Source organism: Brassica napus, chromosome C3, assembly GCF_020379485.1.
Source record: "Brassica napus cultivar Da-Ae chromosome C3, Da-Ae, whole genome shotgun sequence".
Lineage (NCBI taxonomy): Eukaryota > Viridiplantae > Streptophyta > Magnoliopsida > Brassicales > Brassicaceae > Brassica > Brassica napus.
This window is the reverse complement of record NC_063446.1, coordinates 57,433,380-57,446,319: the sequence shown is the minus strand read 5'-3', so window position 1 is coordinate 57,446,319 and position 12,940 is coordinate 57,433,380.

Genomic DNA, 12,940 nt, shown 5'->3' with positions numbered 1-12,940 from the left:
TTTATGTTTATTCATTTAAGATAATAACTATATATATATAAAAGTTTAAGATAAGTTAATTTTATACATGAATTATCTAATTTACTAATGTTAACCCGTTCTACCAACATATTATATTTCTAGCATAAATTTTTAATGTTTGTGAAAATAAAATATATTAATTTATCAGTTTAAAATAATTTTATCATATTTAGTTAAATACAATGTTTTATTTTAAAATGAGAGATATAACTATAAAATAGTAAAATTTGAAATAATTTTTTTCATTTTATAAAATATAACTGAGTATATATATATATAATTTTTTTCATTTTATAAAATAATAACATTAATTTCATTAATAATTACAAAATTAGTGAAAATATTTATATACAATTTTTGATAATTAAGATATTGTTATAATGTTTTTCAACACATTTGTTAAGAAAATTAAATATATTTATATTTATATTTTAAATTAAAAGATATCAAATTATATTATGATTTAAGTAGTTAAAAGATTATATATTAGCATTAAGGAAATACATTTAATAAAAAAATTAAATGATGATCCAAATAAAAATATCACATATGAATCAAGGTGAATTTGTTAACCAATCCGAATTTTTAGGAGTCGATGTTATATTAGGAATAATATATTATTAATCCATATTATTAGTAATAAATGAATGATAACTGATTTCTAGTGAGAGTCTATTTTTTAAAAAATTACACATAAATCAAGGTTGTGGTTTCTGTTTTAATATATAAGATATAAAGAAATGACAATAAAATAAAAGAAAGTTTAATTTGGAAAAAGGAAAAGAGACGGTAAGTAATTAATTATATAAAGTAGAAAGTGATTCTCGAAATGGAAGATCCGTGGGAATGTTCTTTCTATTTTATGAAGTTTCAAAATGAAGACACATAAATTGCAGAAGCTCGAAACTGCAATTTACATGCACTACATAATTATAATACTATACAAATAAATATATACGTTATAGCTGCAAAATAAAGTCCAATCAACTTTGTAAAAGATCAACGATCTAATTATGTCACAATATAAAAGTACACTAACGCAATTGACAATGGATATATATAGTCATTACTTTGGAGATTCTTTCTTTAAAGATCCGTTCATTTAATTTTTTTTTCCTAAAAAAAAAAAAAAAAAAAAAAAAAAAAAAAAAAATTATTTTTTCCTATTAAAAAGGAAGTAAAATATAATGAAACTGGCATACTTTGTATCATAATCTTGTATCACTTTTAAGATTTGAGCTTTTTTTTTAACAATGACTCAAGACAAAACGTTCTTAGTGGCAGGTATGTACAGGATATTCTTAAGTATATCCAACTATACCGTAGATCAGAACTCTCATACATTTACCGTTCGCGAATTGTAACCATCTTCCGTTATGCTAATAATAAGCGTGCATGATAGTGGAATCCTTATGATATATACGAGTTCTTGAGATTGTACATGAGGTCAAAAAAAGCGATTTATACATTGTCATCTATTTTTTTGTTGTTGGGCAAAACATTGTCATGCAAATAAAACTATAACTTAAATCATCTTTGTTTGTATTTAAAATATCAGAAATTCCTACATTTAGTTTTAAATTTCAAGAGTTAATACAAGACCGGCTTTGAGCTCCGCCTTGGGGTCATTAGTCTATTATTGTTCTTGTGGTAAGGAAAGATCGTTGCTAAAATAATAGTTGTGATGCATTGCTAACACATTTTTATGAAAGAAAACTTAAAACATGTAGAAATCAATTTCTGTATAACGCTTTTATTTTGGTAATTATTCCAAAAGAATATTTTATGAGGAGGTTCCGAGCTGGAGTTGAATTACAAGGAGTTTGTCCACTTGACATTGCGTTTAGGATACTGCATAGTGCATACATATATGCTCTAATGAAACATGGGATGTGCCACCGAATATGCTAATATATAAGTCACAATGTGCATAAAATTAAACCATATACACTCTATATATAGTGTTGCTGTGGTCAAAATTTAGTTATAACTCAAAATAAAACGAAACTATAGCAAGGAAAGATCGATAGTTGGGAAGAGAGGAAGATGATGCATGGTTGAGTTACAGGGCAAATACTCCATTGGCAGATAGTTTTCACTACATCTATATTATCTAAATATTAATAATGGTTGATATGTATGAAAAAAATGCTTTACTGCCAAAGGAGATTTGCCCAGCAATTCATCCCATGCAAAAGAACATACGAGTCATCTAGCACGATCACAAGAGAAAGGTAAAATATTTTTTTTTATTGACCGGGTGATTGTGGTCGAGTGGTAAGGAGACGGGACTGAGACGCCAACACGTTTTAGGTTCGATCCACCTGCTGCACGAAATTAAGTCACAATTATCCTGGTCACCCAACACGGATATGGGCCTATGCTTTAGGGCCCATTTGAATACCCGGAGGGAGAGTCTATCCGTGGGCTGCACCTCCCCTTGGGGATTAGTCCGGGCCTCTCCATGGGCCTGGGATACCCCAGGATAAAAAAAAAAAAAAAAAAAAAAAAAAAAGGTAAAATATTTTAGTTAAAGGTGAGAAGCACTTATTTACTATTGCTTAAATACACCTGAAATTTGGACTTCCCCTACGTATAAATTTTAATCCCCCTTCCCTGACGGCTGACGTGTTACAATATTTATGTAATATATAAAAAGTTTGAGAACCTAATAAATGAAAAACGTGAATCAAATCGAATTATGCAAGGCACAAGTAAGTCGTAACCATACGTGATACGTCAAAATCTATTTATATACAAGTTTGAATTCGCTCACACACACACAATCACCCGCCAAGAAACAGTTTTTTTCTGAAGCTCTTACATTCTTGAGGTATCGAAAGATGTAAATAAGCGAGAGGTCAGAAAATTTGTTGGAGGCACGGGGAACCAGAGGAGCATGTTGAAGGAGGGAAGATCACTATCAACAGAGCAGAGGAAGAAGGAGTGAGAGAAGAGAGTGTGTGTCCGATTTAGAAGGTGAGGAGACAAAAGAGTTTATAGATTTAGGTTTTGTATCCACAAAAGAAGACTTGAACTCGGAGTTGCCGGAGATTCTTCCCGGACATATATGGGAACATTTCTCCACTGGGAAGAAGAGAGTATATTTGTTGGAAGCATGGGAGAACCACGGTCAGGGTGAGCCCAAAAACCTACTCCGGTATGGGCTCAAAGAAGAGAAACCTAGCTCGACTTCAAGGTTCACCGGGGGCAACCTCACGCGCTGGAACCTCACGTACTGGAACAAGACGGACTACTCAACAAGCCGCATCAGCCGCACCAGCCACTACACTGCCGATAGTGTTGATACCTCCGAGCTCGAGGAAGAAGATGGATTTTCCTCGGCTAACTCCCGATCTTCCTTAGCAATGTTGAGCTGGAACTGTCGTGGGCTGGGGAACCCCACGACGGTCCAGCATATTAGGGAGCTACGGCGTCAAGCATCCTTAGACATCATCTTCCTCATGGAGACCAAGAATCCAGATTCATTTGTGCTTAAAGAACTTGAATTCATGGATACGGATCATCGCTTCTTAGTTCCCCCGGAGAGGCCTACACTACACGAAAGCACGCCTGTTGCTAGGGAAATTTGCGGGGGAAATATTTCCTTGCAAATTCGCAACGGATTCGCAAGGGAATTGCGACGAAAAAAATTTTCCTCGCAAAACGCTCGCAAATTTGCGTCAAAATATTTTCCTCGCAAAATTGCAACCAATTTGCAAGACTTTTCCGCAAACTCACGCAAAACCGTCGCAAATTTACGATAGAAACTGTAGTCGCAAATCAGTTACAAATTTACAAGGAATTTGCGTGTGAATTGCAATACCATATACGTTCGTTGCAATTCCGTCGCAAAAAAAACAGATAGGTTGGTGATACACGTTTTTTATTTTGTGTAACTAATTTATGAAAGACATTTAATATCGCAAAAAAACGGATAGGTTGGTGATACACGTTTTTTCTAAGTGTAACTAATATTTGCAAGGGACAAATCTCTCTCGCTAATCCCTTGCAAAGGGGAATGGCATTGCAATATCCGTCGCAATTCCCTTGCAAGTGTCTTGCAAATATTTTTCATATGTCTATATATAGCAGCTGTGAGAAGTGAGCGACCATTGGAAAAAAAAACGAAAGAAAAAAGAAAAAAAAAGAAAAAAAAATAAATAAATAACAAAAATTGAGATAAATATATTGCCGTGAGTTGTGAGTAAGAAAAAAATAGAAAGTTGAGAGAAAAATGGCGTCCGAACATGAAATATACGCGCTACGGGCTTGGATGTACAATCATAAAGATCCGGAGACCGTGAAGTAACGAAAGAGTATCGTGCTAGACTACGAGGATTCTTACAACAGGCAACCAACCAACCATTCGCAAGGGAACATGGTAAAATCATTTGTCCCTGTAAAAAATGCAAGAACGAGCCATATTTAGAAATAGATACTGTGAAGAGGCATTTATATAATAGAGGATTTAGACCAAACTACTACATACGGTTTTTGCATGGGGAAGGTGCATCAAGTAGTAGTACGGGTCAGGGATTTGAACTGCCAAATTATAATGCGGGTGATGGATATGAGCAAAATATATTTGGAAATAATGCGGGGGATGGGTATGAGCAAAATATGTTTGGAAACAATGCGGGGGATGGGTATGAGCAACAGGAAAATAGGTATCATGATATGGTTACAGATGTATTGCATGAAGCTGCTATTCCTGATAGTAGTAGGGAAGAATCTAACATAGACGCACAACGATTTTATAATATGTTAGACGCTGCCAATGAACCCATTTACGAAGGATGTAGAGAAGGGCTTTCTAGATTATCACTAGCATCTAGGATGATGACCATTAAAAGTGATCATAATCTAAATGAGAAGTGCATGAATTCGTGGGCTCAACTCATTAATGAGTATTTACCAGAACGTAATCTTGTTGCGGATAATTTCTATGAAATTCAGAAGCTAGTTGCCGGTCTTGGTCTACCATCTGAAATGATTGATGTATGCGTTGACAACTGCATGATTTACTGGAAAGATGATGAAAAACTGACGGAGTGTCGATTTTGTCAAAAGCCAAGATATCAAGAAACCACAGGAAGGAATCCTGTGCCGTACAAACGTATGTGGTACTTACCGATCACAGATAGATTGAAGCGTTTATACCACTCAGAAAGGACAGCCGCGTCGATGAGATGGCATGCCCAACATTCGGTAAAAGATGGCGAGATTACACATCCCTCAGATGCAAAGGCATGGAAACACTTTCAGACCGTATATTCCGACTTTGCGAGTGAGTTTAGAAACGTTTATCTTAGCTTATGCACGGATGGATTTAGTCCATTTGGTATGTCTGGAAGGCAATACTCTTTATGGCCTGTCATCTTGACGCCATACAATCTCCCTCCGGAGATGTGCATGCAAAGAGAATTTTTGTTCTTGAGTATTCTAGTGCCTGGTCCAAAACATCCAAAGCGAGCACTTGATGTTTTTTTGCAACCTTTGATCCATGAGCTGAAGATGTTGTGGCATTATAGCGTGCAGACATGGGATTACTCGCAGCAACAGAACTTTAATATGCGTGCAGTGCTTATGTGGACCATTAGTGACTTCCCCGCATATGGAATGTTATCGGGTTGGACCACACATAGAAGATTATCATGTCCATATTGTATGGATAGGACAGATGCTTTTCAGCTGAAAAATGGGAGGAAGTCATGTTGGTTTGATTGTCACCGTAGGTTTCTTCCGCCGCATCATACATATCGTAAGAACAAGAAATTGTTTAGGAAAAACAAGGTAGTGCATGTTCCTCCCCCAGTAATGCAATCAGGAGCATCTTTGTTAGAGCAGATTGATTATTACGGTGCTAAGGAAACATGTAAAGTTGGAGGAAATTGGCACACTCCACCTAACAGGCCAGACGGGTATACGGCATCTCATAATTGGCATAAGAAGAGCATATTTTGGGAACTTCCATATTTGAAGGATCATCTCTTAAGGCACAACCTTGATGTGATGCACATAGAGAAGAATGTTTTTGAGAATATCATGAACACTCTTTTGGATGTGAAGGGAAAGAGTAAAGATAATTTGAAATCGAGGTTGGATTTGCCAGAGTTATGTGCAAGACCAGAGCTGCATGTGACAAGAGAAGGAAAATTACCAGTTCCGAATTTTAGATTGCCTCGGGTGGCGAAGCAAAAGTTGTTTGACTGGGTAAATTCTGATGTAAAGTTTCCAGATGGATATGTGTCAAAATTCTCAAGATGCATCGAGCAAGGAAAAAAAATTTCTGGTATGAAGAGTCACGACTGTCACGTTTTCATGCAGCGGCTCCTACCGTTCGCAATGACAGAGCTATTAGCAAAACATGTCCATGAAGCAATAGCCGGTAATAAAAGTGACTTTTAAAATTATATATAAATTTATTGTCTTTGTTAATTGTAATAATATTTTTGTTTGATGATGAATTTGTAGGAGTTGGAGCATTTTTTAGGGATTTATGCACTCGGACATTGACTGAGGATGGGATCGAGTTGTTAGCCAAGAATATTCCGGTTTTGCTTTGCAATCTGGAAAAAGTCTTCCCCCCATCTTTTTTTGACGTAATGGAACATCTCATGATTCATCTACCTCTTGAAGCAGCTCTTGGGGGCCCTGTGCAATTTCGATGGATGTATGCATTTGAGAGATTCATGGGATATCTCAAAAAGTTTGCCAAAAATCTGGCCAAAGTCGAGGGCTCGATAGTTGCAGGAAGTTTGACAGTGGAAACTTCGCACTTTACATCCTACTACTTTAGCCCAACCGTTAGAACGAAGAAGACCGCTCCTAGACGATATGACGACGGAGGAGTTGCGCCTTCATATCTTGTTACAGACGTTCCTGACATATTTTGTCAGATTGGAAGATTTGCTGGCAAAGTGAGAGAAGTTTAGTGGGAAGATCATGCACATGCTCATGCGGCTCACATTTATATTATGCGAAACATTGACTACTTGGAGGAATTTGAAAGGTACTCGTACAAATTGAACATATATAAATTTTATTGATTACTTTGGTTTTATATTTACATATATGCCTAACAAATAACATTTCTTATATGCAGCATATTCAACTTACAAATTCGAAAACACTATCCTAATTTAGAAGAAAAGGATTATGAGCAGTTGAACGAACGAGATTATCCTGGGTGGTTAGAATACTATGTACGTACAATCTTTAGACTTTTAAAAATTAAAATGACTTATTTTAATATTTATATATTTTGGGCAGGTGAAAATTGGATGTCATGACAAACCAATTCCGCAATGGTTGTATGAATTTGTTGACAAACCGGTTGCTAAGATCACTACTGCTCCAATGTACTTCACTCGTGGATACACTTTTCATACGTACACACACGGTTCGAAGAGATCAACCGCAAATTTTGGAATCCAACTCCAAGGTGAAACTGACTTCTACGGTGTATTGTAACAGATCATAGAAGTCACTTACCCGGGAACCATCAACTTAAAATGCGTATTATTTAAGTGTGATTGGTATGATCCAACGTGTAAGACCCGATCCCGGCCGACTAGGCCGCGGTCGATGCCTCACGTCGCTCGGTCCATACCCAGACCGAACCTCTAAAAATTTTGCCCTTTATTTAAAATATCGCCCATTGGCGAGGGCTAATTCAGATCTTAGCTCAAGACTACCTTAGTCATTCCCTAGCTTAGATCATTTCGACTTATGCACAGCGGAATAACATCTATCATCCATTGGACTAAATCCAATCTAACACTTGTCTGGTCAGATCACCTCAGCTACTGGTCAGTAAACACAACTGCCAGCTAGCTCCAGGGTCGATCCTGAACCTAGACCAAGTCATACAATCAGAGGTTCCGTTCCCCTAAGCCATTCTATCTAGATCTATACAACATTGCTAGATCATACCTTTGCCACATCCACGGAGCTTGTTAGCTCATCGGCCCAGCTACACTAGCTGAATGAACTCATAAACCAGCTGATCGAGCTGCGAGGTAGCCTTGCCCAGCTCCCCGTCCACTCGTCCAACTCCCTTATCAACTGCATAAACTCTTCCCTTGGGTACTTAGTCATTCAGCCAACCATCCCCACAGACATAAGTAACCCTTGAGAAGTCTTCAACTTATGATACCAAGTCCAGCTCATGGACTAACAATGCCCATCAGATCCTGAGTCAATCAACCAACCACCCCACATGACTCAGAACTGATGAGTCTTCATACTTCCTAATCAGTCATGGAACCATGTCCCACTGAACCTGATTAGTGTCGCTCTTACCACCGGTGCATCCTTCGATCAATCAGATCAGACACCTTGATCCATCATCCAAGGATCAGGTCGTCCATCCTTGCCCATGATCAGATCACACACGGCCTGCCTTACCAACACCATGGTTGATAACCAGCAATTCCTTATGATAAATATCATAAGTGACAATATGTTCCAGCACACAAACATATGGTCAGATATCCTAACACAAGGATCTGACCCCAATATGCCCTCAGGTGCAATTTCGACCCCAAGCAAACTTGCTCCAAAAATCAATTAAAATTCATGATAAATCATAACTAAGAGAATTGTCCAATCGGATTTCCCAGAACCGGCCTCCAGCCCCTAGATCTCGGCCAAGATCAGCCAAACCGGCCCAAGGGACCATCTCTAAATCAATCCCTAAAAACTCATTAGGATTCATGATAATTCATGATAAATCTTAACTAAGAGAATGGTCAAGTCAGAATTCCAAGAACCGATCTCGATCCTATAGATCTTGACCTAGAACAGCCCCACCGGCCACCTTGACCATCTCGAAATAAATTAGATAAAAATCCCCAAATACCATGATAATTCATTATAAATACCCACTAAGAAGAATCAATCATCAGATCCCCTCAAGCCCTTCAGGAACTATGAGATCCGATCATACCTTCCAAACCAAGGCCATGGAGGATTTCTCCTAACCGGCCAAGGCCATGGTTTAGTGTCATCAAGTCTGATCCAACAGACTACACCATAATCATTCATAATATATATATTCCTCAAGGACGTGCCATACTTGGCCATGATCAATTCCTCAGTCAACAGAATTGGAATTAAAAAGGTAATCATAAAACCGGTTACCTTATACATGATCTGATTAGATCATGTGTCTTCCCTTATCATGGACGGCCATGCTCCTCCAGGGCACGCCTCCATCATTGTCCTATAACATACCTCCAGTATTGATAAGATCTATTCAAGGGTCGCACCAACTTCCCACCCATGGAACTTCCATGAAACCAGTTTCTACACTGCATCCGCCTTCAAGGCTGTCTTGGCCTGTAAGAGTGGAGTCTGGCCTTCTCCCTTCTCTCCTGGTTATTTGCGTGTGTTCCCAAGACACAGAGGAAGCCCAGGATGTGATCATCCATGATCAAACATCCTCACAGGGTCGTCCATCACTTCCCCCTTCAGTGCCCATGAAACTGCCTTTCTACACACATCTGCCCTTAAGGCTGTTCATGCCATTGAGAGTGGAGTCCGGCCTTCTCCCTTCCCTCCTGACCATTTGAGTGTGTTCCCAAGACCCAGAGGAAGCCTAGGATGTGATCATCCATGATCAATCACCATCAAAGGGTCGTTCTCAACTCCCCTTGTGATTGCCCACAAAACTGCCTCTTTGCTGCCTTCACACCACTCTTGATCTTGGATGGAGCAATCCGACTCTCTCGCTCTTTTTCTCTGGTTTTCTTTGTGTTTCAGGGTGTAGAAGGAAGCCCCTGGTGTGCATCTCTACGGCCTGGTCTTCCCACGATCAGAACAAGCCAGCAAGACCACACCACTCCACACGGTCCTCCTCTCTTAACCGCCGGTCTCTCTCTCTTTATCTTTCTGGTAAGATTTTGGCAGAGCTTTGCCAAAGGAATTTCGTGCCATTATCTGTGCCAGGGACTCTTTATTTATAGAGAAACTGAGCCCCAACTGCCCTGGAGAAACTGCCACAAGCAGTTAGAGAGAAAGGGCACAAAACTGCCCCTTTTGCACCTTTTCGGAAATAACTGCCCAACTGCTCTTCTCTCCTTTGGGCTGTCCGAAAACTAGGCCCAGAACATCATCCTGAGTCCCTTGTCTGAGGCCAAGACCCACGGACCCTTGGTGGTTCATGTCAAAATCCCACCAGCCCATAGCCATCATTGACTAACCAACCGGCGCGGTAACTGCCCAGAACTGTCACACTGGTCCGAGCTTCCAACACTCCATCCAGCTGAGTTGAGCTGACTCCCAGCTGACCCAGCTGAGTGAGCTAGTAGTCCAGCTACCTGAGCTGGCCAAACTTGATGTGAGCTACACTGAGCTTGTCCGAGCTTCGCCCAGCTGACCGAGCCTCATTCTCGCATCGTCCAGCTGTCTCATCACTCGTCCAGCTTGCTCTCTTCATATTATTCAATCTTTCTAAGTCCCTTGGTCAATTTCCAGACCTAGACTTAGTTTTCCCATGATCCATTCTGATCACTCACTTCATCGAGCTTCACCTGGATCTTGTCCAGCTACCAGCTCGCTTGTCTTTAGGTCATATGACCTGACTGGCGCGTTTCCTCGCACCGCAGTCCGTCCGGACGATCCTATCCAGGATCGGGGACATGACAAGTCTCCCCCACTTACGAAGGATTCGTCCTCGAATCCAGTGGTGTTAACCTCTTGTCTCATGACAAAGGTTCCATCCGAACTCCTTTGTACCCGGAACATGGAGCATGCTCGATTGGTTCTTTCTAACCAATTCGTTGCATCTCCCACCTTGTTCCTTCTCACTGACCACGTCCTGGTCATCATATACACAACAAGTCTCCCCCACTTGATAGATATTTAACCCAAAATCTTATCAAGTGGTCCATCAAGCACCCATACAAATACCTGACTTGTGTCTCAGACCCAACTCTCCAGGTTGCGGTCCTAGTAGACACCAAGTCTCTTACTCTCTGACCCTAGTCCATGACTAGATCATCTTCAGTCCCTAAAAACTTACTGCATACCTGAGTCTTAGTAGATTTACCCAATCTCCAAGCCACTCAATGTATCAGTCAAGTCTTAATGAACTCGTTCCAATCTTTAGGCCGCTTGTTGTACCACAAGTCCTAACAGATTGTTTTGTTTCCTTATGTTCTTACAGACACCAAGAGTTCATGATCCCAGCCTAATCGTACTGGATCATCCCTTAACCGACCACAGCCTTTTCCAGCTTGGCCATATTGCGATCTTAGTCCCTACTAGACTAAACCACCTTAACTTTACTTCTGTCCATCACTGAACTTTGTCATACTTCGATCCTGGTCCATTTAGGACGTGATCATATTCCGGTCCTGGTCCACTCAAGGACTCGACCGTGCATTCCGACCATAGGTCCATCTCCGAGTAGGTCGTGTCCTGATCCTCGTCCCTTACCGGACTTGATCATATTACGGTTCTGGTCCACTCAGGGACTCAACCGTCTCAATCAATACACAGCCTGAAGCTACCATCTTTCTGTTTCACAAAAAGAACTGGTGCTCCCCAAGGCAATACACTAGGGCATATGAACCCCTTCTCAAGCAACTCCTCAAGTTGCTTCTTCAGCTCTGCCATCTGAGCTGGTGCCATTCTATATAGACTTTTAGATAATGGGGCCGTTCCAGGTTCCAATTCAATGATGAATGGGCCAGCCCTATCAGGGGGAATGCCCTGTAGTGCCCCAAACACATCCTGAAATTCCCGAACCAACGGTATACCCTCTGGGTCACAGGCCCCTACAACCTCATCAGTGTAAATGGTAGCCAAAAGGCCTCACAACCATTTCCAAGCATCCGTTCTATTGGACTGCTGAAACCACCAAACTACAAGAGGTTGGCTTGATTCCTTGGTACTTAATCGGGGTCCAAACTCGTTCTCAAGTTGCACCCTTCCCAGGTGACAATCTAGAGTTGCCCGATACTTTCCCAACCAGTCCATGCCCAAGATCACTCCATGATGCTTGAGGGGGACCACAATCAGATCTATAGGCATCGGCCTATCCAAGATCACCACAATCAGATCTATAGGCATCAGCCTATCCAAGATCACCACAATCAGATCTATAGGCATCGGCCTATCCAAGATCACCACAATCAGATCTATAGGCATCGGCCTATCCAAGATCACCACAATCAGATCTATAGGCATCCGCCTATCCAAGATCACCACAATCAGATCTATAGGCATCGGCCTATCCAAGATCACCACAATCAGATCTATAGGCATCGGCCTATCCAAGATCACCACAATCAGATCTATAGGCATCGGCCTATCCAAGATCACCACCGATCATTAAGTACTTAGATGAGTAGGATCTCGGTTTGATCACACATTTGGAAAATGTCCCATACCATTCTCCAAAGCATCACACATTTGTGAACGTCCCATACCATTCACAAAAGTGTTTATAGTATACCTCAATCCTCATCATACTAAGATACTTAACATCGTGTTTCCAATTCCTCTTGGAATTGATCCATTCCATTCATTCAATCTTAAGGAATCCTACCTTGACTTACACTGAGTCCAAGCTGATCCATCTGATCACAAGCCCACTCATGTACTAGCCATGTAGCGTCTCCCTTAGACTAACATGAACATTGCATATGCTCACTTGTTTTGAACGGCAACCAAGGGATAACATTTACCTCCAAGAGAGTGCTGCACGTTTCTTTCAACTTAAGCCACTCTCTGGTCCATGTTACTTCCTTTGTCCAGGTCGTCCATACAAAGATCTTGCATTGCTCCATCATCCAATCCGTCCATTATTCCCAAATAACTAGATAAACTAACCTTTATGTTTTCAGGGTCTTGCCGTGGAAGAGTGTATCTTGGCTAAGCCGGCTCATCTTGAAACTTCCCCGTTCAC